This window comes from Erinaceus europaeus, chromosome 5 (genome assembly GCF_950295315.1).
Source record: "Erinaceus europaeus chromosome 5, mEriEur2.1, whole genome shotgun sequence".
NCBI lineage: Eukaryota > Metazoa > Chordata > Mammalia > Eulipotyphla > Erinaceidae > Erinaceus > Erinaceus europaeus.
In genome coordinates, this window is record NC_080166.1 from 36,216,752 (window position 1) to 36,240,732 (window position 23,981).

The 23,981-nt window shown below is 40.7% G+C and overlaps 1 protein-coding gene and 1 pseudogene across 1 annotated transcript in view; both read left to right on the forward strand.

Moving 5' to 3' along the window:
• Positions 1–23,981, forward strand: part of LOC107523617 (Bardet-Biedl syndrome 10 protein-like) — a 586,797-nt gene that overhangs the window by 548,754 nt on the left and 14,062 nt on the right. The gene's annotated exons all lie outside the window — the stretch shown is intronic.
• LOC103128141 (oxysterol-binding protein-related protein 8-like) overlaps positions 1–23,981 on the forward strand; it is a 34,229-nt pseudogene that overhangs the window by 6,465 nt on the left and 3,783 nt on the right.

Genomic DNA, 23,981 nt, shown 5'->3' on the forward strand with positions numbered 1-23,981 from the left:
GTTTAATAATCAGGAACCTAAAGGTAAAAATATAGCAGATGAGATTTGGGGTCTCCATTTTGGAAAAGCTAGTAGGTCTATTTTAGGTATATGCCAAGGTGCCTGTGACTTTACTAATTTTTACCTGAGCCCAACAGCTAAAATGCAGGTGGACCAAAGGTATTATCTGGGTAGATGGTGTCAGAGTTGGAAATAGGACTAGACAGCTGGGTCAAGGAAGAGAGTAGCTCCCAAATCTGGGAAAAGTATATAAAAACCATTAACTGTAAACCCCATCGATTTGGTCTGGGGCCTGTGTTCAGTGCAGGAGTCCCTGTAACTTCTATATTCCTGTAGGTGTGAGTTCTCCTTCTGTGGTCATAGCTAGGAATGTTCTAGACTGCACCCATTGCTGGACCCGTCTTCGAGTGGTAGAGTATGTTGCCTAGCCGCCCTCTGGAGAATGGGGCAGTCCCTACCCTTCTTGACCCATATTACTCCACTGATTCTGACTCTTCCTCTTTTCATGGTTCTCTCATGAGCTGGCCAGAGGCTAAAACCTGCACACTCAGGTCATACAGCCTCTTGGGACCTCTGTCATATATATGTTCCTTGTTGACTAAAATATCATTAAATAATTCATGACTCTCAGACATAACGACAATTTTTTTTTAATTTGGGGGATTAATGACTTACAGTCAATAGTAAATATAGTTGTGGATATGTGTGTAAAATTTCTCATTCTTCAGCAAAACATTCCAACACTCCACATAGGTCCTCCTCCACCATCATGCACCAGGGCCTCCTCCATCTCCCAGAGTCCTTTACGTTGGTGCAATACACCAAATCCCACCTAAGTTCAAATGTGTGTTTCACCTTCTGTTCTTATTTCTCAGCTTCTATTCATAAGTGAGATCATCCTGTCACTTTGAGTCTGTGTTTGTCCTATTGAGTCAGGTAGGATTCCTGCAGATAACATATGTTTGGGTTGGATTTTCTGATCTGTCTTCCTACTCTGTGCCTTTTAATGGGTGAATTCAAACCATCGACATTTACTGATTTTTTTTTTTTTCTGCAAGGGATTGAACCTAGGACTTTGGAACCGCAGGCATGAAAGTTTTTTGTTTTGTTTTGTTTTTTTTCCTCCAGGGTTATTGCTGGGTTCGGTGCCTGCACCATGAATCCACCGCTCCTGGAGGTAATTTTCCCCCCTTTGTTGCCCTTGTTGTTGTAGCCTCCTTGTGGTTATTATTATCATTGTTGATGTTGTTCGTTGAAAGATAGGGCAGAGAGAAATGGAGAGAGGAGAAGAAGACAGAGAGGGGGAGAGAAAGATAGACACCTGCAGACCTGCTTCACTGCCTGTGAAGTGACTCCCCTGCAGGTGGGGAGCCGGGGCCTTGAACCGGGATCCTTACACCGGTCCTTGCTATTGGTGCTGTGTGCGTTTAACCCACTGCACCACCGCCCAACCCCCAGTTTTTGTTTTTTAACCAGAGCACTGATCAGCTCTGGTTTATGGTGGTTCAGGGGATTGAACCCAGGACTTTGGAGCCTCAGGCATCAGAGTCTCTTTGCATAACCATTATGCCATCTACCCCTGCCCTGCATGAAAGTATTTTTGCATAACCATTTTGTTATCTCCCCTGCCCCAGATAACTTTCTGATGTAGTATGTTTTGAGAGGCAAAACTGCTGGATCATGTAATAGTTCTATTTTATCATTTTTAAAATTATATTTTAATATTTATTCCCTTTTGTTGCGCTTTTTTATAGTTGTAGTTGCTGATTATGTCGTTGTTGGATAGGACAGAGAGAAATGGAGAGAGGAGGGGAAGACAGGGGGAGAGAAAGATAGACACCTGCAGACCTGCTTCACCGCTTGTGAAGCAACTCCCCTGCAGGTGGGGAGCTGGGGGCTCAAACCGGGATCCTTACGCTGGTCCTTGCACTTTGTTCCACATGTGCTTAACCTGCTGCGCTACCGCCTGACTCCCTATTATTTTTAAAGATCTCAGCATTGTTTTCCACAGTGGCTGGACCAATCTGCAAGTCCACCAGCTGTTCCTGAAGGCTCAGTCTTCTTCATGTCCACAGTATTCTTACCGCTTGTCTTTTTGATAGTAGCCATTGCTGCTAGTATGAGATGGCAGCTCATTAGGGATTTACCCTATCAGTTTGTCTGTTTAATGCAAAACTTTATCCTTTATCCTTAAATGTTCAACAAGCTCTAAGACACTTCATTCTATCTATGGCTGCTAGCAGATGTAATGGTGGGGAATCCAGATGTTTAATCAGGAATGAAAGTAAGTGTCATCATTGCCTCTGACACAAGGAATGCCTTACTTCTGACCTGATTTATTTATTTCAAGACAGAGACAGAGAGGGAGAGGGGTAGGGAGAGGGAGGGGAAGAGAGAAACTATAGCATCAATGCTTCTTCCTTCAGTGTAGTGGGAGCAGGCTAGAACCTGGCTCGCCTACCCATGGCAAAGCAACGCACTATGCAAGTGCATCGTCAAAAAAGTTATGACACATTTTTGCTTTGAGAAACAGAAAGACACATCATGACTTTTCTAACAGCCCAACATTTCACTGACCCTGGCCTGATTTCTTAATTCCCCCTGTTGCCAGAAAGCCCATCTCAGCACCTTCACTTTACCTTCCAAAGGTTCCTCTGCCCCTCTGGTATTTTTCTCCATTAGTGCATTATCTCCCCGTCTTCTCTCGACCTGCTTTTTGGGCTGGTCTAGGAGTTTCTTCTTACCACCTTCATGCCCAGACTTGGCAATGGCCACCCCCCACCACCAATCATTGTGTTTTAATTTGCATCTGCCTGGTGACTAGTGTTGTAATATTTCTGCATTCCATTTTGGATTTCAGTGCTGCCCTTGAAGAAAATCCTTATTTTCGCTTGAAAAAAGTAGTGAAATGGTATTTGTCAGGATTCTACAAAAAGCCAAAGGTAATATTTATATTTCACATGTTTGTTTTTACAGTATCTTTACTTGTAGATAATCACATTACAGGGTTAGCAGAAATGGAAAAAATATTTGACCATTAAGACTTATGTTATGGTTGAAGTCACTTTATTTCATGGCAACACTATAGACTTTTATTGAAAATGGCTTCTGAGGGACCAGTTGGTGGCACACCTGGTTGAGCGCACATATTACAGTGCAAAGGATCCAGGTTCAGACATTAAAAATGGCTTCCCTAGTGTTGGCTTGAGGGCACTTACATCTGTACATGCATAAGGGAATAAAAATAATAGCTGCATTTAAGTTCATTCGGTCTGGTTTAAACTACTGTGAATCTTCCATATTTGTAATTTTAAGTTTGCGTTTTTTTCTAGGGACTGGAGAAACCTTACAATCCTATTCTTGGTGAGACTTTCCGTTGTTTATGGATTCATCCCGGAACAAACCGCAAAACCTTTTATATTGCTGAGCAGGTACTAGACGTGCATGTTAAATTTACACCCATTTGGCATGAATATCTGTCCACTTGAATCTCAAATTATTTGCCTCTCCACCGCCCTCAAGTGGTCAAACCTGTGTGCTCACCTGACGTAGCGTCCCCTGATGTTGTCCAGTCTTTCCACTTTAATGTACTTGCTTTCAGGAGGCCGTGGACTCTGCTCTGGGCTGCTTCTTCTTTTCCTACGGAGAGATAGGGAGAGAGACACAGAGCTCCCTTGTTGCTGCAGGACCTCCTTGTGGTGCCGAGGTTGCCACTTGGGCCATACATGTGTGGCAAGGCATGCCCCTGCCCAGTGAGCTAGCTTTCTGACCCTTGGTGCTTTTAGATTTTATTCTCTACGCCAGTATTCTTTCTCAGCTGTTCTCTATCTGAAAAAATCCTGCATTACTTTTTATTCCTGATTCCCACCTATGACTTCATCTCCCAGTGAACTCCCCCTTCTCAAATCACTGCATTATTTTTGAGACTGTTGTGTTGCTTAACTTCTAAGTGAACATTTACTTCCCTAGTTGGATTGTTAACTCCTGGAAGATACACTCCCTGCACAACACTGCTTCTTATCAGAAAGCATGTCTTGATTTTAAACATTCCTTAATTTACACACACACACACACACAGAGTCTGCATTCAGGATTCTCACTTGCTCCCCCTTCCAATCCTCACAGGCCAAGGCATCAGACACTTAAAACAACAGTAGGTCTTCATTGTGATTCTCACTTTAGCCATAAGAAGGATAGGAGAATCTTCTTAACCACCCCCTAGAGATTTTGTCAGATGGATTTCTTCAGATGGAAAATACTTATTTTTAAGTTCATGACTATATCACCTTGTATTTCATCTCAGCTTGCTGTAATTTATCACCAAACTGAAATATTTCAAGGAGTCAAGGAGAGTGAGTTACAGTGACTTTAGCTTTGTCTCTGAGTAAACACAAGGTGTATCTATTAAAAGAGACCATTAAAATAACATCTTTGTCAAGGTTTTGATTAGGTTTTCAGAGCCTGTTTGTGAAGGATATTTGCTGTGTTGATTATCCATCGCTGTATAACAAATTGGTCCAACGATTACTGGCTTAAAACACCAAGCATTTATTATTCACAACAAATGAGTGAGTTTAGGGGGTCTGGCTGGTTCTGGCTCAGGGTCTCTCAGGAGGCCGCAGTCAGAGTATCATTCAGGTTGATGATCATCTGAAGGTTTGATTAGGCTTGAGAATGCCAGCTCCAGCTCATCACATGACTTTTTGAGAAGAAGACTTCTTCACAGGGTGAACGCTGACCTCTCAGAGATAAGAATGGGGAGGGCGTGTCATCATAACCTAACCTCAGAGGTGCTGTGCCATTCCTCCACTCAGGTCTGCTGCAGGACAGTCTAGGGGTAGCTTGCTTGACTGCCTGAGTGCCTGCTCACCACTGCCATCAGTACTGAACCTGACTACCTACACAAGCTTGCTCTGTATTCGCTAGACTATATTTCTAAGACTTGAACTTTGGGTAATAATACAGTAGTATGTTTACAATGCTTCATTTTCATTTAGTGACTTTGTCCTGTGTTCAATAGGTGTCCCATCATCCACCAATATCTGCCTTTTATGTTAGTAACCGAAAAGATGGATTTTGTTTAGTGGTAGTATTCTCGCTAAATCCAAATTCTATGGTAAGTTTCCTCCAGTCTCAGTCTGCCCTCTTTTCTGGAAGGAAGATAGAATGTTTTCCTAAGCTTTTGTTGAAAGAGAGTATATTGGGGGAGGGGGCATGGGGAAGATAACATGATGGTTATGCAAAAGGGCTCTCACTCATGCCTGAGGCTCTGAAATCCCAGCTTCAAACCACCATAAGCCAGAGCTGTGCAGTGTTATGATTAAAGGGTGGGCATGTGTATTGGGCTGTTTTCAGTATGGAATTAATGTCATTTTAAGAATATATATTTACTTGCATAATGACTTATAACTATCACGTATTTGTAAATGCATCACAAATGTCACTTAACAGAAGAGAATAATCGCCCATTATAGCTAGCCCTTGTCTCTGTGTGTGTTTATAGCAACAGTGCATTATGACATGTAAGTCTCCAGGTTACATTGTTGAAAATCAGCATGTGTATATCCTATGTTGAGGTCCACTGAAAGTCCAGTTGTGTTATTCAGCATACAAAGTGTATTTTTTTAGCTTTGCCCTCTACTAGGGTTTTATTGTTTCATTTCAGTGTAGCTGAGGGATGAGGTTTTTGTTTGTTTTTCTATTTTAGCCTTTAAATATAGAGAGAAGGAACCCAAATATAATTAGAGCAGTTGGTTCAGGGTCAGTCAGTAATGATATTTAACTCGGACCAAGTAACATACCAGAAATGCAAAGTCAGTCAGAGACCTGAGTCCAAATGTAGACTCAGACACTCCATTCCTAAGTATTTACCCATGAAAAATGGAAAGACAGGTCCACAAAAAGACTTGTACCTGAATACTCACAGCATACTGGTCCCTACCTAGAGGGGAAAAGCTTGAAAGCAATGATGCAAGTCCATCTCTGTCTCCTCTTCCCTCCCAATTTCTTTATCTGTATCCAATAAATAAAGTAGATATTACTGATCATAAGAATAAATGAAAAATAATTTAAAAATACAACATATTGATTGGATGAATCTGAAAAACATTCTGCTGAGTGACAGATGCCCGACACTATCAACTAGTGATTCAGTGACGCCCTCTAGAGTTGGTAAAATTGAAAGAAACCAGACAATAGGAAGGCAGGCAGGTAGGCAGGTGGGGAGGGAGGGAATGAACGAACTAGACCAGTGGTTTCCTAGAACTGGAGAAAAGGATGAACTCTGCTTAGGGAGCAGGAGAAGCTGTCTGGATGGTGGAAAGTCATGTCCCTTGATTGTGCTTGGAGGGGTCACTTACACTGTAAGTATTTTTACTTCCGTCAACTAGTGAGAAGTGGGAAGAGAGAAATACATATGGGAAAACAGCCAGAAGAAAATAACATGGAGTTTTAGCATTGGTTGGGTTTTACTTATGTGTAATGCATTTATTTTTACAGTTACTTGAAATTAGTAATTTTAATTATTAATATTATCAATAATTATTAGCATACCAATTATAAGCACTTGAAACTTTGGGCTAGATAAGAAATGATGTTTTATTCAAAAGTAGACAAGATGATCTATATAGTGACTCAGGGATTTTTCATGTTCAATTTAAGAATTTTTTTCAAATAAGCCTCATTAGGGGATGGGATACGGAGTTCTGGTGGTGGGAATTGTGGAGAGTTGTGCTACCCCTCTTATCCTATGGTTTTGTCAGTGGTGTTAAAAATAAAATAACAGGCATTGAACTGTTCCTTTTGTAAGGACCTGTTCTGTAAGAAGTAAAATATAAGTCAAGTAGTGTTTCCAATGTAAGATAACAAGTGTATTGTGAGGGTGTAGGATAGCCTGATGGGTCTACAAAGAGACTATCATGCCTGAGGCTCCAGGGTCCCAGGTTCAGTCCCTCACAACACCATATGCCAAAACTGTGCAGTGCTGTGCTAAAATAAATAAAAGTCAAATAAATGTGTTTTTTTAAGTGTATGTTTGAGCACATTGAAATTGATACATTTTTAAGATAGTACACTGCAGATGCCATGGTACATGGCAGAGAAATGGAGAGAGGAGGGGAGACAGAGAGGGGGAGAGAAAGACAAGATGCCTGCAGACCTGTGGATTGATTTGATTGAATTAGATTCTTAAAAGTCCATAAATGGTCATCATTTCAGGAACTCACTGTCTGCAGTCCTGGAAGGAGAGGCCCGGCTTTCATTCCTGAACAGAGGCGAAGACTATGTCATCACCATGCCATACGCTCACTGTAAAGGTACATGTTCTCCATGCCGGAGCTAAAGGTTGCCTTCGAGTGCTTCTTAAGTAAACGTGTGTGATCATGATACCTTAGGTTCTGGGGCTGATGGGTCAGGTTTTTGCACGCAGATGTCCTTGGCTTGCTAAGACTCGGTCTCATTGTTGTCATCTGCTGAATGTTTCTGTGGCGAGTTCTTCCACCCGCAGCAGGTTTCTTATGATTTAGTCTTGTCAGAAGAGGCTGCTTTATAATAGAACTTCACTTGCCTTATGTACAGGTTCTAAAATTGGAAGGAACTGTCCATTATTTCAGGATCCTTGGAAGTTATTTTTGTGATCTTATACCGCCACAACCTCTTTTATAGTTTGATGTCTGTCAAGCCCTTTCAATTTTATTCATCCTCATTTGGCAGGGTATTGTTGTTGTTGTTTTTTCCAAGCTATTACCTTTTTCCCTATTGTCTAAGTTACAACTGAAGATATTAATTACTTTAGTTACTACTTAGCTGAAATTTGTACCCAGCTATTCTGCACCCTTTGTGTTTATAAACTCGCTTTATCAAAGAAATAAAAAAAACTTGCTTTATCATTTCAGCAACCCTAGGATGTAGGTAACTGTATCCTTGTTTTATAAATGAGAAAAATGAATAGGGGCAATAGCATAGTGGATTGTTTGCACCATAAACTATAGCTGAGTACTGCTCCAGTTTAAAAAACTAAATGCAATTACTACTACTAATAATAAGAAATCACAGTTAGAATGTGGCAGAGTCAAGATCTCTGTAGTCATAAGCATAAACACTCAATACGGTCATTTGCTATAATGGTAACTGTCAAAAATTATTATTTTTTGGTATTTATCTTCTATTTAGGAACTGATTTATAATAACAGAAGTTATTTAAATGACTTCATTTCACAGATGCATAGACTTATGGTTGGGCTCAGAATCTCACCTGAGGCAGCCCAGCTAGTCAGGAAGAATTTGGAGGCTAAACTCTTGGCTTGTTGGCTCTCAGAGCCTGCCCCATGCTTCTGAGCACAGAACCAGCCAGCTTGTGGCTCCAGGGTAGATCCTCACAGAGCTTCAGGCATGATCTGGCCATAGACATAAAGTATCTGAAATTAGGATTTCAGTTGGCCAGAATGTGTATTTAAATTTTAGATCATTTGGAACAGATGAAATTAGTCCTAAGTAGATACCCATGCCAGGCCAATAAGAAGAAAACTTTGCTTCATAGCAATGTTTTTTTGGCTTTTTTATTTTGTTTCTTTTTCTTGCCTCCAGGTTATCACTGGGGCTCAGTGCCTGCACTGTGAATCTACTGCTCCTGGAGGCCATTTACCCCCCTTTTGTTGCCCTTGTTGTTGTAGCCTTATTATTGTTGATGTCGTTTGTAGGACAGAGAGAAATGGAGAGAGGAGGGGAAGACAGAGAGGGGGATAAAAAGACACCTGCAGACCTGCTTCACCGCCCGTGAAGTGACCCTCTGCAGGTGGGGAGCCAGGGGCTCGAACCAGGGTCCTGAGGCCTGTCCTTGCCCTTTATGCCACGTTCGCTTAATCAGCTGTGCTACCGCCTGACCCCTGCAAGCAGTGTTTTTATTACACAGAAAAAAATATTATAAGCCCTTGTGAGCGAGCAGAGACAGTAATAACTGAGTCACCTTTCTGTGTTCTTCAAATAACCTTCAGCCTCAGATACTGTTTTGCAGAGTAAGAGTTCCATAGCCAAATAAATAGAGATTTTATGTAGTCTTCTCTCTTCTTGGACATAAGCACTGTACCTTTGCATATTAAGGACTGCTTGAAGAACTTAATCTGATAATGTCCATACTCACACATATCCTGTTAACTTTATTTTATTTATTTATTTATTTATTTATTTACTTATTTATTTATTACCTCTGTCATCATTGCTGGGGCTCGGTGTCTGTACTAGGAAGCCGCTACTCCTGGCAGCTTTTTTTTTCTTTTCCTTTCTTTATTCAATAGGACAGAGAGAAATTGAAAAGGGAGGGGGAGATAGAGAGGGACGGACGCATACAACTGCAGACCTGCTTCACCACTCATGAAGCTTTCCACCTGCAGGTAGCGGGGATAGGAGGACTCAAACCCAGGTCCTTGTGCATAGTACTATGTGCACTTAACTGGGTGCACCACCACCCAGCCCCCTGTCTAACGATTAAAAACTCAGAATTCACCAAGTTTTGGCCACAAAACCCTGTTAGGGAAATTTTTATATTGTTTGGTGCCTGTTATTTGCAGTAATGATGAACAAACATTGAATTTGTGAATGCTAAATTTTTGTTGCCTTTTTAACACAAAGCTTAAATGAGCCACTAGTCACTCCATTCACATCAATCAATTTCTAGCCTTGCTTTATAATCTTATGAAGACATGTTTACTTAGTGTTTGTTGTCGACCTATTGACATTGCACTGACAGCCAAGAGCGCTAGTTCTCATGCCCAAGGGATGCTCGTTAGCACTTGGATGTTCTCCATGGAGGAACATCACGACCTACTGTGCTTGTGTCTGCTCAGCAGCGGGTCATTCCCACACAGGGCCCATTCTAAATGCTTAAAGCCCAAAGACTATAAAACAAAACACCCACCCAGGTGGGGAATAAGGACACTGCACAAAGAACACTGTTGGCAATAGAAGAGATGAAATAGGAAACCAGAGGGTTCCTTGTTTGACATCAGTAGAAATGTCCACATCAGGAGGTCCAGAATTCTCGTAACTTGGCATGTCCTTGAATGACCATAAAGTGCTGTGGGTATTGATTTTTGGCTTGCTGATATGTTTTAGTGAATTTTCAAGTATGAAATCTATAAATAATGTGGATAAACTTATTTATCTAAATGCTGCAAATCCATGTTTATGTGTATATAGTGATTTGAAAAGACTGGGACAGACTTCTTTTGAATTACTAGCTTAATAATAATGACTGATTCCTAGGGAGTCAGGTGGTAGTGCAGCGGGTTAAATGTATGTGGTGCAAAGCACAAGGACCAGCATAAGAATAATAATGACTGATTCTATAGCATAATTTCCTGGAGTATAATATAATATGTATTAAGTCCTGATTTGAATTATCTGGAAAGTAGATTATAAAGCTCTACTTGTTAACCATGTCTGTTCCTTCAAGCTGTTGTTCAAAATCCCTTTCCTTTAGGAATTCTCTATGGCACAATGACATTGGAGCTTGGAGGAATGGTCAATATTACCTGTCAAAAAACTGGATACAGTGCAATACTTGAATTCAAACTAAAGGTTAGTACAGAGTGATAGGAAGGGTCACGTAGTTAAAGTGGAGTTGTGTACAAATACAAATATTAAAGGGGCCAGCTCCTGGGTGAGTACTCACAATATAGTGCACAAGGACCCAGGTTCACACCCCCTGTCTCCACTTTCAGGGGGAAAGCTTCACAAGTGGTGGGGCAGGGCTGCAGGTATCTCTGTTTCTCTTCTTCTTTATCACCCCCTTCCCTCTCAATTTCTGTTTGTCTCTATCAAATAAATAAAATTTAAAAGTACCATCTGGGGGAACCCTGTCCTCCTCTGAGTGAAAGGGAAAGTGAAGCTCTTTCCCAGCCTCAGTCACTGTGCTAAGAATGCACTGTACTTAAGCACATACGTGTCCGTAAAGCAGTATTATTACTAATTCATTCCAGAGTTGATAGTGAGCTGCTCAGCTGTTTGTCTCTAACAAAAAGGATCTCTCTTATTATTTGTTGCATTGCCCTTTGATTTGTATCTTAGCAAACATCTTGCTTGCATAGTAATATTAATTTAGAAAATCATGGCATGAGTTCTCTAGATAACTAATGACATCTTTAAGAGTTAGACTGGAACATCAGCTTTTTGCCTGAGAGAAGAGAGCAGGACCTCAAAGTACATTCATTCAGGTGCATCCAAAATATATTTGGGGATCTTTTCTAGTTGGCATTGTTTCACTGTTTCATTTTGATGGAGAAGTTCTTTTAATAGGTGAGTTAAATCCCTCAGGTTTTTAAAGTTTTGCTCAAATTTATTTTTATTAGTGAGTTATTACTGATTTACAAAATTGTAAGATACTAAGGCTATAATTCCACACAGTTCCAACCACCAGAGTTGTCCCTTTCCCCTCCATTAGAAACTGCAGTATTTTTAAAAAGCAAAAGAAAGTAAACTGAAATATTAGAATTAGATAACATAATGGTTCTGCAAAGAGACTGTCATGCCTGAGGCTGTGAAGTCCCAGGTTTAGTTCCCCGCACCAGAATAAGCCAGAGCTGAGCAGTGCTCTAGAGAAAGAAAGGAAGGAGGGAAGGAAGGAAAGAAAGAAGAAAGAGAAAGAAAGGGATGGAGGGAAACTGCAGTCTTTCTCCCAAGGTCACCCATAGGGGCTGACTCTACAAACATATATAGGTTTCCCATTTTGTCAGTAGGCCTGCCTTTACTTGTAAGTTGTTTTTGATTAATGGGAAGGATAGTCTTGGGTCAGGAAGCTACACAAAACCCAAGTGTGATATTTCTTATTGTGTTTATTTAGACAAAACGTAGCCTGTTTGTTTTTTTACCCATGTTCTACAGCAGTAAATTCAAATTGTATTTTGTGTGTATATTTCTAACTAAGGCTTGAGTCAGAATTTTCAACATGTGTCTCTTCTTCACTGGCACTGTAACTATCAACATATGCATGCTTCTCCATTATTTTTGTCCACTTGTATGTAAATGTATAAGTGAAAAATAGGATGCATTTTTAAAACTCTTTCTCTTTTAAAAGCCATTTCTAGGTAGTAGTGACTGTATCAATCAAATATCAGGCAAACTTAAATTGGGAAAAGAAGTCCTCGCTACTTTGGAAGGCCATTGGGTAAGTATTTTTAGATACTACCTCTACAAAAAGAATGTTTTTCTCTGGGAAAAAATTAATGGACACTTAAAAAACCAATTTATTTCCAATGCTAAAAGTATCACTATTGAAAATAAACCTCAGGACATGAAGGTATCTCATTGGAACACAGAACTTGCACACCTGTGGCTCATGAGGCCACAAGTTCGATTCCCTGGAATGCCATTATTATTATTATTATTATTATTACCTTTCTTTATTGGATAGAAACAGCCAGAAATTGAGAGGAGGAGGGGAGATATAGAGGAAGAAAGAGAGACAGTAGTCCGGGAGGTGGTGCAGTGATAAAGCTTTGGATTCTCAAACATGAGGTCCCAAATTCGATCCCCGGCAGCACATGTTCCAGAGTGATGTCTGGTTCTTTTTCTCTTCTATCTTTCTCATAAATAAATAAAATCTTAAAAAGAGAGAGAGAGACAGAGACAGACACCTGCAAACTTGCTTCACCACTTGCAAAGCTTTCCCCCCTGCAGGTGGGGACTGGGGGCTTGAACCTGGGTCCATGTGTACTGTGATATGTGTGCTCAACCAGGTGCACCACTACCTGGCCCCTGGAATGCCATTTGTTAAGAGTTGATTGGTGCTCTGGTGTTTCTCTCTCTCACACTCAAAAATATTTTTTCTCTTTTTTTAATTAAAAAAAATTTTTATATTTATTTTCCCTTTTGTTGCCCTTGTTGTTTATTGTTGTAGTTATTGTTGTAATTTATGTCATTGTTATATAGAACAGAGAGAAATGAAGAGAGGAGGGGAAGACAGAGAGGGGGAGAGAAAGATAGACACCTGTAGACCTGCTTCACTGCCTGTGAAGCCACTCCTGGTATCCTTGTGCTTTGTGTCACCTGCGCTTAACCCGCTGTGCTACCACCTGACTCCCAAAAACAAGTATTTTTAAAGAGGACAAAATAAGCCACAGTTTAACAAATATTGGGGGGGCAGGGAAATAACTCAAACTATTAACAATACTAACTCAAACACCTGATACTTTGTTCGTCTGGGTGTTGGTCTGTTATCAACCATACTTATCTTTTTAAAGCTTTAAACCAACCAGTAAGAAATTAACACTTACCAGAACTTACTATGTATTGTTTTGAAATGTTACTCAGATTAACTCTCAGTGTTTGATATAATTGACGTGTAAGGCAGGTTACAGTTGTTATCCTAGTCTTACAGAAGTGGGGACAGGGTTTGTCTTAAAGTGATGGAGTGAGGGTTCCAGCCCAGGCCCCCACTTTTAAACACAGCGGTCCACTGCCTCTGACCTAGAATAGAGACATTCCAGTGAAACTGTTATTTTGAGAAGGATGGGATGAGTAAGTGACATTTTCATTTCTGCTAACCTAAATCCACACCTGTGTGATTTTTTAAGAGGAAATCAGAGGAGTGAAAAGGGTTGTTAAGTGCAAGGACCGGCCTAAGGATCCCGGTTGGAGTCCCCAGCTCCCCACCTGCAGTGGGGTCACTTCACAAGCAGTGAAGCAGGTCTATCTTTCTCTCCCCCTCTTTGCCTTCCCCTCCTCTCTCCATTTCTCTCTGTCCTGTCCAACAACAATGACAGCAATAACAACAATAATAATAACAACAATGATAAATAACAAGGGCAACAAAAGTGAAAAAATAGCCTCCAGGAGCAGTGGATTCGTGGTACACAGAGTCCCAGAAATAACCCTGGAGGCAAAAAAAAAAAAGGACTGTGGCCGTGCCCAGGTGCATGGTGCACTCGCTGTGGGTGCTCAGCCAGTCTGTTTTCTACATTCTGAAAGGCAGAAAATGGAGGGAAATTAGAAGAAAATGGATATGCAAAATAGCCCACTTGGCATGTGCACTAACCACGTGTGCCACCCCCTGGCCTCTGAAAATAGCTGACTTGGCTAGTATGCTGCTGTGCCGTCTGTGAGTTTGTGTGTGTTTGTGTGTCTGTGTGTGTGTCCATCTGTCCCCCAAGTTCAAGCCCAGCCACCACTGCATTGAAGGGGTCTTCAATGGTATGGTTTCTTTTACTCTCTATCTCTACCTCTTTGCCTCTCTATCTCTACAAAAAAGAAGAAGGATAAAAATGAAATTGACCTAGTGGTTCAGTTAAGAGTTACATAATTTTTATCATTCTTTCTGAATCATTTGGGGAAAAAAACAAAATTTAAGATTGTGCTCAAAATTTTGATGCTAAGAATCTTTCAAGTTGTTGCAAATATACTGAGTGCATACTTAGTCAGTCCCCAGCACCTCACTGTAGCTCTGGTCTTCTTTGATAGTTTGGAGATGGCCTCTGAGACTATGCATGTACTTGTTTGAAATGTGTTTACTTAGTAAAATTGTGAAATCTCATGAGTGTTCTAAGTGCTTAGCCAATTTTAAAATACCGACTAGTATTATATGTGTAGTCTTAATACTTTTTAAAAATATTTATTTATGGGGGAGTCGGGCTGAAACGCGGCGGGTTAAGCGCAGGTGGCACAAAGCACAAGGACCAGCATAAGGAAACCAGTTCGAGCCCTGGTTCCCCACCTGCAGGGGAGTCGTTTCACAGGCGGTGAAGCAGGTCTGCAGGTGTCTATCTTTCTCTCCCCCTCTCTGTTTTCCCCCCTCTCCATTTCTCTCTGTCCTATCCAACAACAACAACAATAAAACAACAAGGGCAACAAAAGGGAATAAATAAAATAAATATTTTTTTAAATTGACTTATTCCCTTTGTCGCCCTTGTTATTTTATTTTTGTAGTTATTATTGTTTTTGTTATTGATGTCATCGTTGTTGGATAGGACAAAGAAATGGAGAGAGGAGGGGAAGACAGAGGGGGAGAGAAAGACACCTGTGGACCTGCTTCACTGCCTATGAAGCAAATCCCCTGCAGGTGGGGAGCCGGGGGCTCTAACCTTTAGGCTCTGATCTTTATGCCAGTTCTTGGGTTTTGTGCCACCTGCACTTAACCTGCTGCGCTACTGCCCGACTCCCTTAATGATTTTTTTTTTTAATGACAAAAAATGGGGCATTTGTAAGAGTAGTAGTTAGCCTCTATTAGTTTTTAGAAGGGTTTTTTGGGTAGGGAGCACTGCTCACTGTGGCTTATGGTGGGGGGGGGGGGTTGAAGCTAGGTTCTCCGAGCATCAAGCATGAAACTACTGCGCAAACTGTTAGGTTGTCAGAAAAGTCACGACACATTTTTACATCAAAAAACAGGAAAAAAGAATTTATTATGACTTTCCCCAACAAGCTAATACTGTATGACTGTGCTAATCCTGAAGCCTCATAGTGATTTTAGTTAGTAAAATATAATTATTTTAAAGGCCAGGAAAATAGCTCAGCTCCCATCCTGCCAGTACCACATGACACAGCTGTGAGGCACCCTGTGCTCTCAGAAAAGACAGTCATTCTACAGTCTGAGAGCTGATGGTTGGATGAAGCTTAGGTCCTTGAGAGGATGCTTGGGACTCCCTGTGCCAGGGTGATGATCCTGAGGTGGGGGGTGTCTCTGTCTGTCTTTCTCATGAATAAACTAATCCTTCTTAAAAAATGGATTTGACTATAGAATTAAGTACCAGAAAGAATCATATTACCATATCTTTAAACAGTGATAATTCTCTGCATTAATTTTTAATCCCTTCAAATATAGGACAGTGAAGTTTTCATTAATGACAAAAAGACAGATAGTTGTGAAGTTTTCTGGAATCCTACCACAGACATTAAGCAGTGGTGATTAATAAGGCACACTGTAAAATTTGAAGAGCAGGGAGATTTTGAATCAGAAAAGTTAGTGTAACATTCTCATGGCTATCCTCAAGAAGAGTATTTTCTGTCCCTCAGTAGTGCAGTCACTTTTCTTTACCTTTTGTCTTATTTTAATTCATCAAAATACTTCTGTGTTTGTGGGATGGGACAGGATTATTTTGTTACCTTTGAATGTCAAATAAGCATAATAAAAATGAGCCTGTTCTTTTCTCTGCCTCAGAATTAAAACTTGAGCTTTGCTCTTTTTCTTACCTGTTCCAGGGTAGATTAGAAAAGCGTCAGGATGTCTCAGTGGTTCCTGATCTTAACCTGGCAGCTGTTCACTAACTGGGGTTAGGCATGTAGAACTCAAGGTATCATGTGGGTAGAATGTCTCCTCTCCCTGTGATAGGTGTCTGTAAAAGACTCTTGCTGTGTCTTCTAAAATGGTTGGGGAACCTTTCTTCTACTAAGGACAATTTAGATATTTATAACATGATTCAAAGGCCACACAAAGGCCTCAACTTAAAAATTAGCATTTAACGTTGCTGTGAACAAAGCCCCTAGAGTACTGTGTTTTGAGTCCTGCCAGCAGTTGCCTTGGTAGAGCCGCCCAGATGGTTTTAGCCTGGAGGCTGGGGATCCCCACCTCTGGTCTAAAACACCAGGACAGTGCCGTGGACATACAGTCTTCTAAAGGAGGACTAAAGAGTAACCAAGGTTCCATCTCCTGGGTAGGGGTTGTTGTTGTTTTGTTTGCTTTTTTGGTGTTTTTTCTCCTTTAGAACAGAGAGAACTTGAGAGGAGAGGGGTGGACGGGACAGAGACAGAGAGATACCTGCAGCACTACTTCACTGCTTGTGGAACATCTCCCCTGGAGGTGGGGACCAGGGACTTGAACATAAGATCTTTGCATGTGGTAATGTGTGTGCTTAGCCAGGTGCACTCCCACTGGCCCCATACTTTGTTCTGAAGTCATTACATTCTTGTTAGATTGATCACTAAACTTTTAAGCCAGAAATATCATGTGAATATGGTCCAATTTTTTAAAAATTTCTTTTGGGGGGATTAATGGTTTACAGTCAATGGTAAAAATACAATACTTTGTTCATGTATAACATTTCCCAGTTTTCTACATAACAGTTCAACCCCACTAGGTCCTCCTCTGCCATCATGTTCCAGGACCCGAGCCCTCCACCAACCCCAGAGTCTTTACTTTGCTGCAGTACACCAACTCCAGTTCAGGTTCTGCTTTGTTTTCCCTTCTGATCTCGTTTTTTGACTCCTGTTTGTGAGGTTATCCCATATTCATCCTTCTGTTTCTGACATCTCACTTAACATGACTCCTTGAAGCACCATCCAAGATGAGGTGAAGAAGGTGGAATCACCTTTTTTTTTTTGCCTCCAGAGTTATTGCTGGTGCTTGGTGCCTGCACCACGAACCCACTGCTCCTGGAGGTTATTTTTCCCCTTTTGCTGCCCTTGTTGTTTTTTATTGTTGTTATGGTTATTATTATTGTTATTGATTTCATTGTTGTTGGATAAGACAGAAATTGAGAGAGGAGAGAGAGAGAGAGATAGACACCTGAAGACCTGTTTCATGGCTCATGAAGTGACCCACCTGCAGGTGGGGAGCCGGGGGTTCAAACTGGGATCCTTGCACTTGTCCTTGGGCTTCGTGCCATGTGCGCTTAACCTGTTGCACTACCCCCCAGCCCCTGGAATCACCATTTTTAGTAGCTGAATAGTATTCAATTGTATATATAGACCACAATTTACTCAGTCACTCATCTGTTGTTGAACACCTGGGTTGCTTCCAGGTTTTGGCTATTACAAGTTGTGCTACTATAAACATAGGCATACACAGATATTTTTGGAAGGTTGTGCTTGGCTCCTTAGAATATATCTCCAGGAGAGGAATTGCAGGGCTATGGGGTAGGCTCACTGCTAGCTTTCTGAGAGTTCTCCAGACTGCTCACCACAGGAGTTGGGCCCGTTGACATTCCCACCAGCAGTGCAGGAGGGTTCCTTTGTTCTCACAACCTCTCCAGCATTTGTTGCTGCTACCTTTTCTGATGTGTGACATTCTCACAGGAGTGGAATGGTATCTTGCTGTCGTCTTTATTTGCATTTCTCTGACAGTCAATAATTGAAGCATTTTTTCATCTGTCTCTTGGCCTTTTGCATCTCTTCTATAGAGAATATTCTGTTCATATCCCCCCATTTTTGGTCATTTGTTTTCTTGCTGCTGAGTTTGATTAAGTTCCTTATATATTTTGGTGTAGTCCCATTGGTTTATTTGTGATTTAGTCTTCTTTGTAATTGAATATATTTCACTTAAGATGTCTTTAAAATTTATACAGAAATGAGTTCTGCCAGTATTTTCCTCTAAGTATTTGATAGTTTTTGGTCTAACATCCAAGTCCTTGATCCATTTGGAATTGACTTTTGTGTTTGGTAACATATGGCCTAATTTTATTGTCTGGTATTCATGTGAGGAAAATGGGGCATTTGTTTAAAAGACATTGTGCTAGGTACTTCCTACATATTATGCAGTTTAATCCTCACTGATGTTCCAGTGTGTATATTCTCAGTGTGTGGGGAGTGAGCTGTAAGACTGTGTCCTTTTCTTCTGTTATCAAAGCTTTCAGAAGATGGAAGAATATATTTACTCCAGTTCTGAAAATTCTCTCTTGGGTGTAATTGTGATCCTCGCTGTTGAGAGTTGTTAACCTTTCAGACATTAAGAAAAACAAATCTTCAAGACAGAGTAAAGAGTGACTTTACCAGATGAGAAGTGGCAGGTCTAGGATTCACCCTGAGTCCTTCTTATCAACAGCCTCTGTTCTTTCAGCCCGTGTGCTGTCTTTCCAGATTGGTGGAATATAGATACGGAATTATTACTGGCCGATTAGAAAAAAAATCTAAACTTTGGAAGAAGAAAAGACTATCTCAGTAACATTTCTGTTCTCCATAATGGCTGCCCTTTAAAATCATCTCGGAAACATTAAAAAAAAACTTGGACCTACCCTCAGAGATTCTGGTCTGGAAAGCTCTCAGAACTAAATCCTTGCGTCCAAATTTGGGAAGCATAGCATAGCACGCTTGGATTGGTGAGGATGGTAGATGTTTCTGTTGTTTCTGGGGCAGACTTCTTCTGGTAAGAAGGGAGAGGGAGAGAATGCAAGTCACCACAACCCCAGTGCTTCCCCCAGAGTGGTGAGAACTAAGCTCAGACCTGGGCCACACAGCCAGCACTGCAGGTAGCACTTGCCAGGTGAGCTGTCTTTGCCCATGCAAGGATAATGGACCTTAAACAGAGTCATCTGGGGAGCTTGTTAAAAATGTAGAATTTGCAGGGCCTGGTGGTAGCACAGCGGGTTAAGCGCACATGGTGCAAAGCGCAAGGACAAGCTCAGTGTCCCTTAGTCCTACTCCTTCCACTTCTTCCCCCCAAATCCTCTGCTTTGCTGCAATACACCACACCCAGTCCAAGTTTCCCCTTATGGTTCTTCATTCTTAAGTTCCATCTATAAATGAGATCATTGAGAAAGACTGATACCAAATGATCAGTTCCTTTTTTAATGCTCTCCTTGTACGTGTACTAGACTCTGGTAGTGAGTAACTCGAGCCATAAATGCCAAAGATCAAACGGAAGCTACTCAGGAGAAGTATGTTTTGGAAGAAGCTCAAAGACAGTCTGCCAGAGATTGGAAAACAAAAAGTGAAGAATGGGCTTGCAAGTTATTTGATCTTGATCCACTCACAGGAGAAAGGCACTACAAGTTTGCAGAGTAAGTAATTAAAATACATCACAAACAATACATCCACATAGTTTCTGACTTTCACTTACAGACTTTCTCAAGTTGTAATTTTTTTATTAGGTCATAATATGTGTGTGATTTTAAACACTGTTTCATTAATTACAAAACTAGTGATAGTTAATCAATTAAATAAGCTGAGCATCAGAATTAAATATAACACATCTCTGCGTTCAATCCCCTGCACCACCATAAGCAAGAACTAGCTGTATCTTTCTATATGTCTCTCTCATTAAAATAAAATTAATCAGCTTTTTAAAAATATTTATTTATTTCCTTTTGTTGCCATAGTTGTTTTATTGTTGTAGTTATTGTTGTAATTGATGTTGTCGTTGTTAGGACAGAGAGAAATGGAGAGAGGAGGGGAAGACAGAGAGGGGGAGAGAAAGTCAAACACATGCAGACCTGCTTCACCATCTGTGAAGTGACTCCCTTGCAGGGGGGGAGCTGAGGGCTCGAACTGGGATCCTCACATCGGTCCTTGTGCTTTGTGCTATCTACGTTTAACCTGCTGTGCTACCACCCAGCTCCCAATTAATCAGCTTTTAAGAAACAAACTCAAACTATAATGTGTGTGTGTGTGTGTTTGTGAATGCGTGTGTATGACATCTTCTCTTACAGAGAGGTTTGTAATTAGTAAAAATAGAATCATCAAAAGATTTTATTTTTTTGATGATTTTTTAAAATGATGACTTTTTAAAAAGTGCCCTTTTTTTTTTTCGTTTTTTGTAGTACTCAACCATGGGACCCACTTAATGACATGATAGAGTTTGAAAAAGATGGTGTCATCCAGACCAAAGTGAAGCATCGTACTCCAATGGTATGCAATATAAAAGGAACTTGAAAAAAAAAGTGACTTGATCTCCCAGGCATATAAAAATTGTAGATCCTTGGTATCTTTAGCTGCCAACATTAGAAATTTAGTTTCAGCAGACTGTGGTTATGGATCCACTTGCTAATGTCCATGTCAAGTGGAGAAGCAGTTACAGAGACCAGACCCCCCACCTTCTTCACCCCATAAAGAATTCTGGTCAATACTGTCTGGGGGTATCATAAAGAACAGATAAAGAATTCTGGTGGATACTCTCTGGGGGTATCATAAAGAACAGGGAAGCTTCCAGTGGAGGGCATGAGACAAGAAATTCTGGTGGTGGCAACTCTGTGGAACTGTACCCCTCTTATCCCACAGTCTTATCAGTCATTATTAAATCAGTAATAAAAGAAAAAAATTCATATATTGGAAATATGAAAATATTTTGAAATACTAGCATTGGTTTGTATAATTGATATAAACTGTACACTTAGCAGTTAAAATGACAAAAAATTTTTTCTCTAACAAAACTTATTTTATAGAGACCTTTCTAAAAGTAGAGTTTACTGAACACAATAAACATTTTTGTACAAAGAATTGTATTAATTACTGATTAGGGGACAGGTGGTGACTCACCTGGTTAAGCACACATATTACAATGCATAAGGTCCCAGATTCAAGCCCCTGGTCCCCACCTGCAGGGGAGGGGAGTTTCACGAGTGGTGAAGCAGGGCATGCTGGTGTCTTTCTGTTTCTCTCCCTGTCTACCACTCCCCTCTCAATTTCTCTAGGTCTGTATCCAATTATATATATATGTATATATATATACAAATAATTGTGTTACTTATTACTTTTGTCATATTAAAATTATACTAATCAGATACTAGTCTTCATCTGTCTCCAATTTGAACCTCTAAGAATGTGGATTTGGATCCTAAATGCTGTAATCTTTTAATTTTTTTTGAAATAATGTTGTTTTTAATTTCTGTATTGATGAATTGATGTTTTACATTCAACAGTAAATACAATAGTTTGTACATGCATAAAATTTCCCAGCTTGGGGGAGTCGGGTGGTAGCGCAGTGGGTTAAGCGCAGGTGGCGCAAAGCGCAAGGACTGGCGTAAGGATCTGGGTTCCAGCCCCTGGCTCCCCACCTGCAGGGGAGTCGCTTCACAGGCGGTGAAGCAGGTCTGCAGGTGTCTATGTTTCTCTAGTCCCTCTGTCTTCCCCTCCTCTCTCCATTTATCTCTGTTCTATCCAATAACAACCACATCAATAACAACAACAATAATAACTACAAAAATAAAAAGACCACAAGGACAACAAAAGGGAAAATAAATAAATAAATAAATAAATAAATAAATAAATATTCCCAGCTTTACATATAACAATACAACCCCCACTAGGCCCTTTGTAATCCTTCTCGGATCTCTATTCTCCCCACCCATCTACCCCAGAGTCTTTTACTTTGGTGAAATAATGCCTAAATATGTTATTTACCATTCAATTAAAGGTCCTAGTTGGTACAGTTTTAAAATGCCAGGGAGTACTGTATTCATATTTGTGTGTACAAAACAGACGTGAAGAATATGCTAGTAGATAGTAGTGAATACTTGTGTGGGGTAGGAGAGACTAGGTGGGCAAGTGTGAGCAGGGGGGGAGCTCTTAGCTATGCTTTTTACATCTTGGTATTTGTGACAGATTAATGATAAACATCAAAGTAATTTGACTGTATAAGTAAGTTGCAGTTTATTTCATAGATTTTAGAGTATTTCATCTTTGCTTTTATCTCTTGATATTATGCCTGTGACTAGACACTTAAAACATGGGCAAATAACTTTAAAATTCTGAGCAAATTGTCATAATAATGTGATTGTTTATTTATTTATTTATTTGTTGAAGGTTAGTGTCCCAAAAATGAAACATAAGCCAACCAGACAACAGAAGAAAGTCACCAAAGGCTACTCATCCCCACAGCCTGATATCCACGACTCATCTGGAAGTGAAGGTAAAAGAACCTAAAGCAGATTATTACTGTGGGGATGCAGACACCCTGTGGTTGATATATGAGAAAAAGCTTTCAGACTGACTCAGAAGGAGATATGAAACCTTGTGGGTACAGAGTTGCTGGGCTAGCGTGGAGGTGCTTCTTCCCTGGCACGTACTCTCTGGGTTGGAGAGAATGGGACCGGAGCTGGCCTGGGCTGCTACTCACTCAGTGATGCAAGGGAGATGACTCATGAACAGAGCTCCTGGTGGCAGGGCGATTCAATCCTTTATTGATCAGAAAGCCAAGGCTTTTAAGAGTTGGACCCTGAAGTGGCAAGTCAGAAACGGAAATGGCTTGACATGGTTTGGAAAGGGGTGGAGAAAGGCAAAAGGGGCTGGGAAAGGTAGGAACTTCCTTAGCAACTGTTGCAAAGGTTTTAACTGGTAGGATTAATAATACCCTGCAGGCAGGGAAGGTCTTGAGGGCAGAAAGAAGATAGATCAAAGGAATGCAATGGGTGGGGATCTTTCAGGCAAAACAGTGATTATGTAGATAAGGGAGCAGGCCATAATATCAGGAATGCAGGGTGCTTTGTGAGGCAGGGAGTCTGATAAGACAAGTCAAACCTTGGGGGGGCTCAACTTCTCAGTAGAGAGAGACTGACAGGATGGATGTGCCTTCAAGTCAATCCCTACCAAGTTCAATCTCAATCTCATCCTCACAATTTCCCTACACAGAGTGAGCTCACTAATGACCCAGGCTCCAGGCCCCACGCTCTCGTGTACCAAGAGAAGCTTTGGTGCTTTGGTGTCTCTCTGTCTCTCTTCTTTGATCTGAAAAATTCAACCCAGACCAGTGAAGCACTGATAGCAACAGTTATAGAAGGTAGAGGTGACATGCAAATGAAAGTATTTTCAATTTTAGATTAACTCTTAAGGTCAATCAAATGGCAGACAAAGAATATGCAAATCAAGAACTACACCCTTATAACCAGGCTCTTGTGCATGGCTTATCTTTGAAAACTGTTGATGATTCCCTAAATTCAGTTTAGGAAACTTTTTTTTCTTTTTAACTTGTGCTCAGCTCCATGTTCAAAAAAGTTTTTTTTGAAAATATTTTTTTTCTTCTTTCATTTTTCTTTTTTAATTATCTTTATTGGATACAGACAGCCAGAAATCGAGAGGAATGGGAGACAGAGAGTGAGAAAGACAGAGAGACACCTGCAGCCCTGCTTCACCACTCATGAAGCTTTCACCCTGCAGGTGGGGACCAGGAGCTTAAACCTGGATCCTTGAGCACTGTAACATGTGCACTCTGTCAGGTGCACCACCACCTGGCCCCATGAGGATGAATTATTATGTCTAGTAGTCACATGCAAGTAAATATGTAAGTCAAAATTATAGGCAGTTTGCTGGTTGATTTTTGGTTTGGGTTTTTATTTATTTTTTTTGCCTCCAGG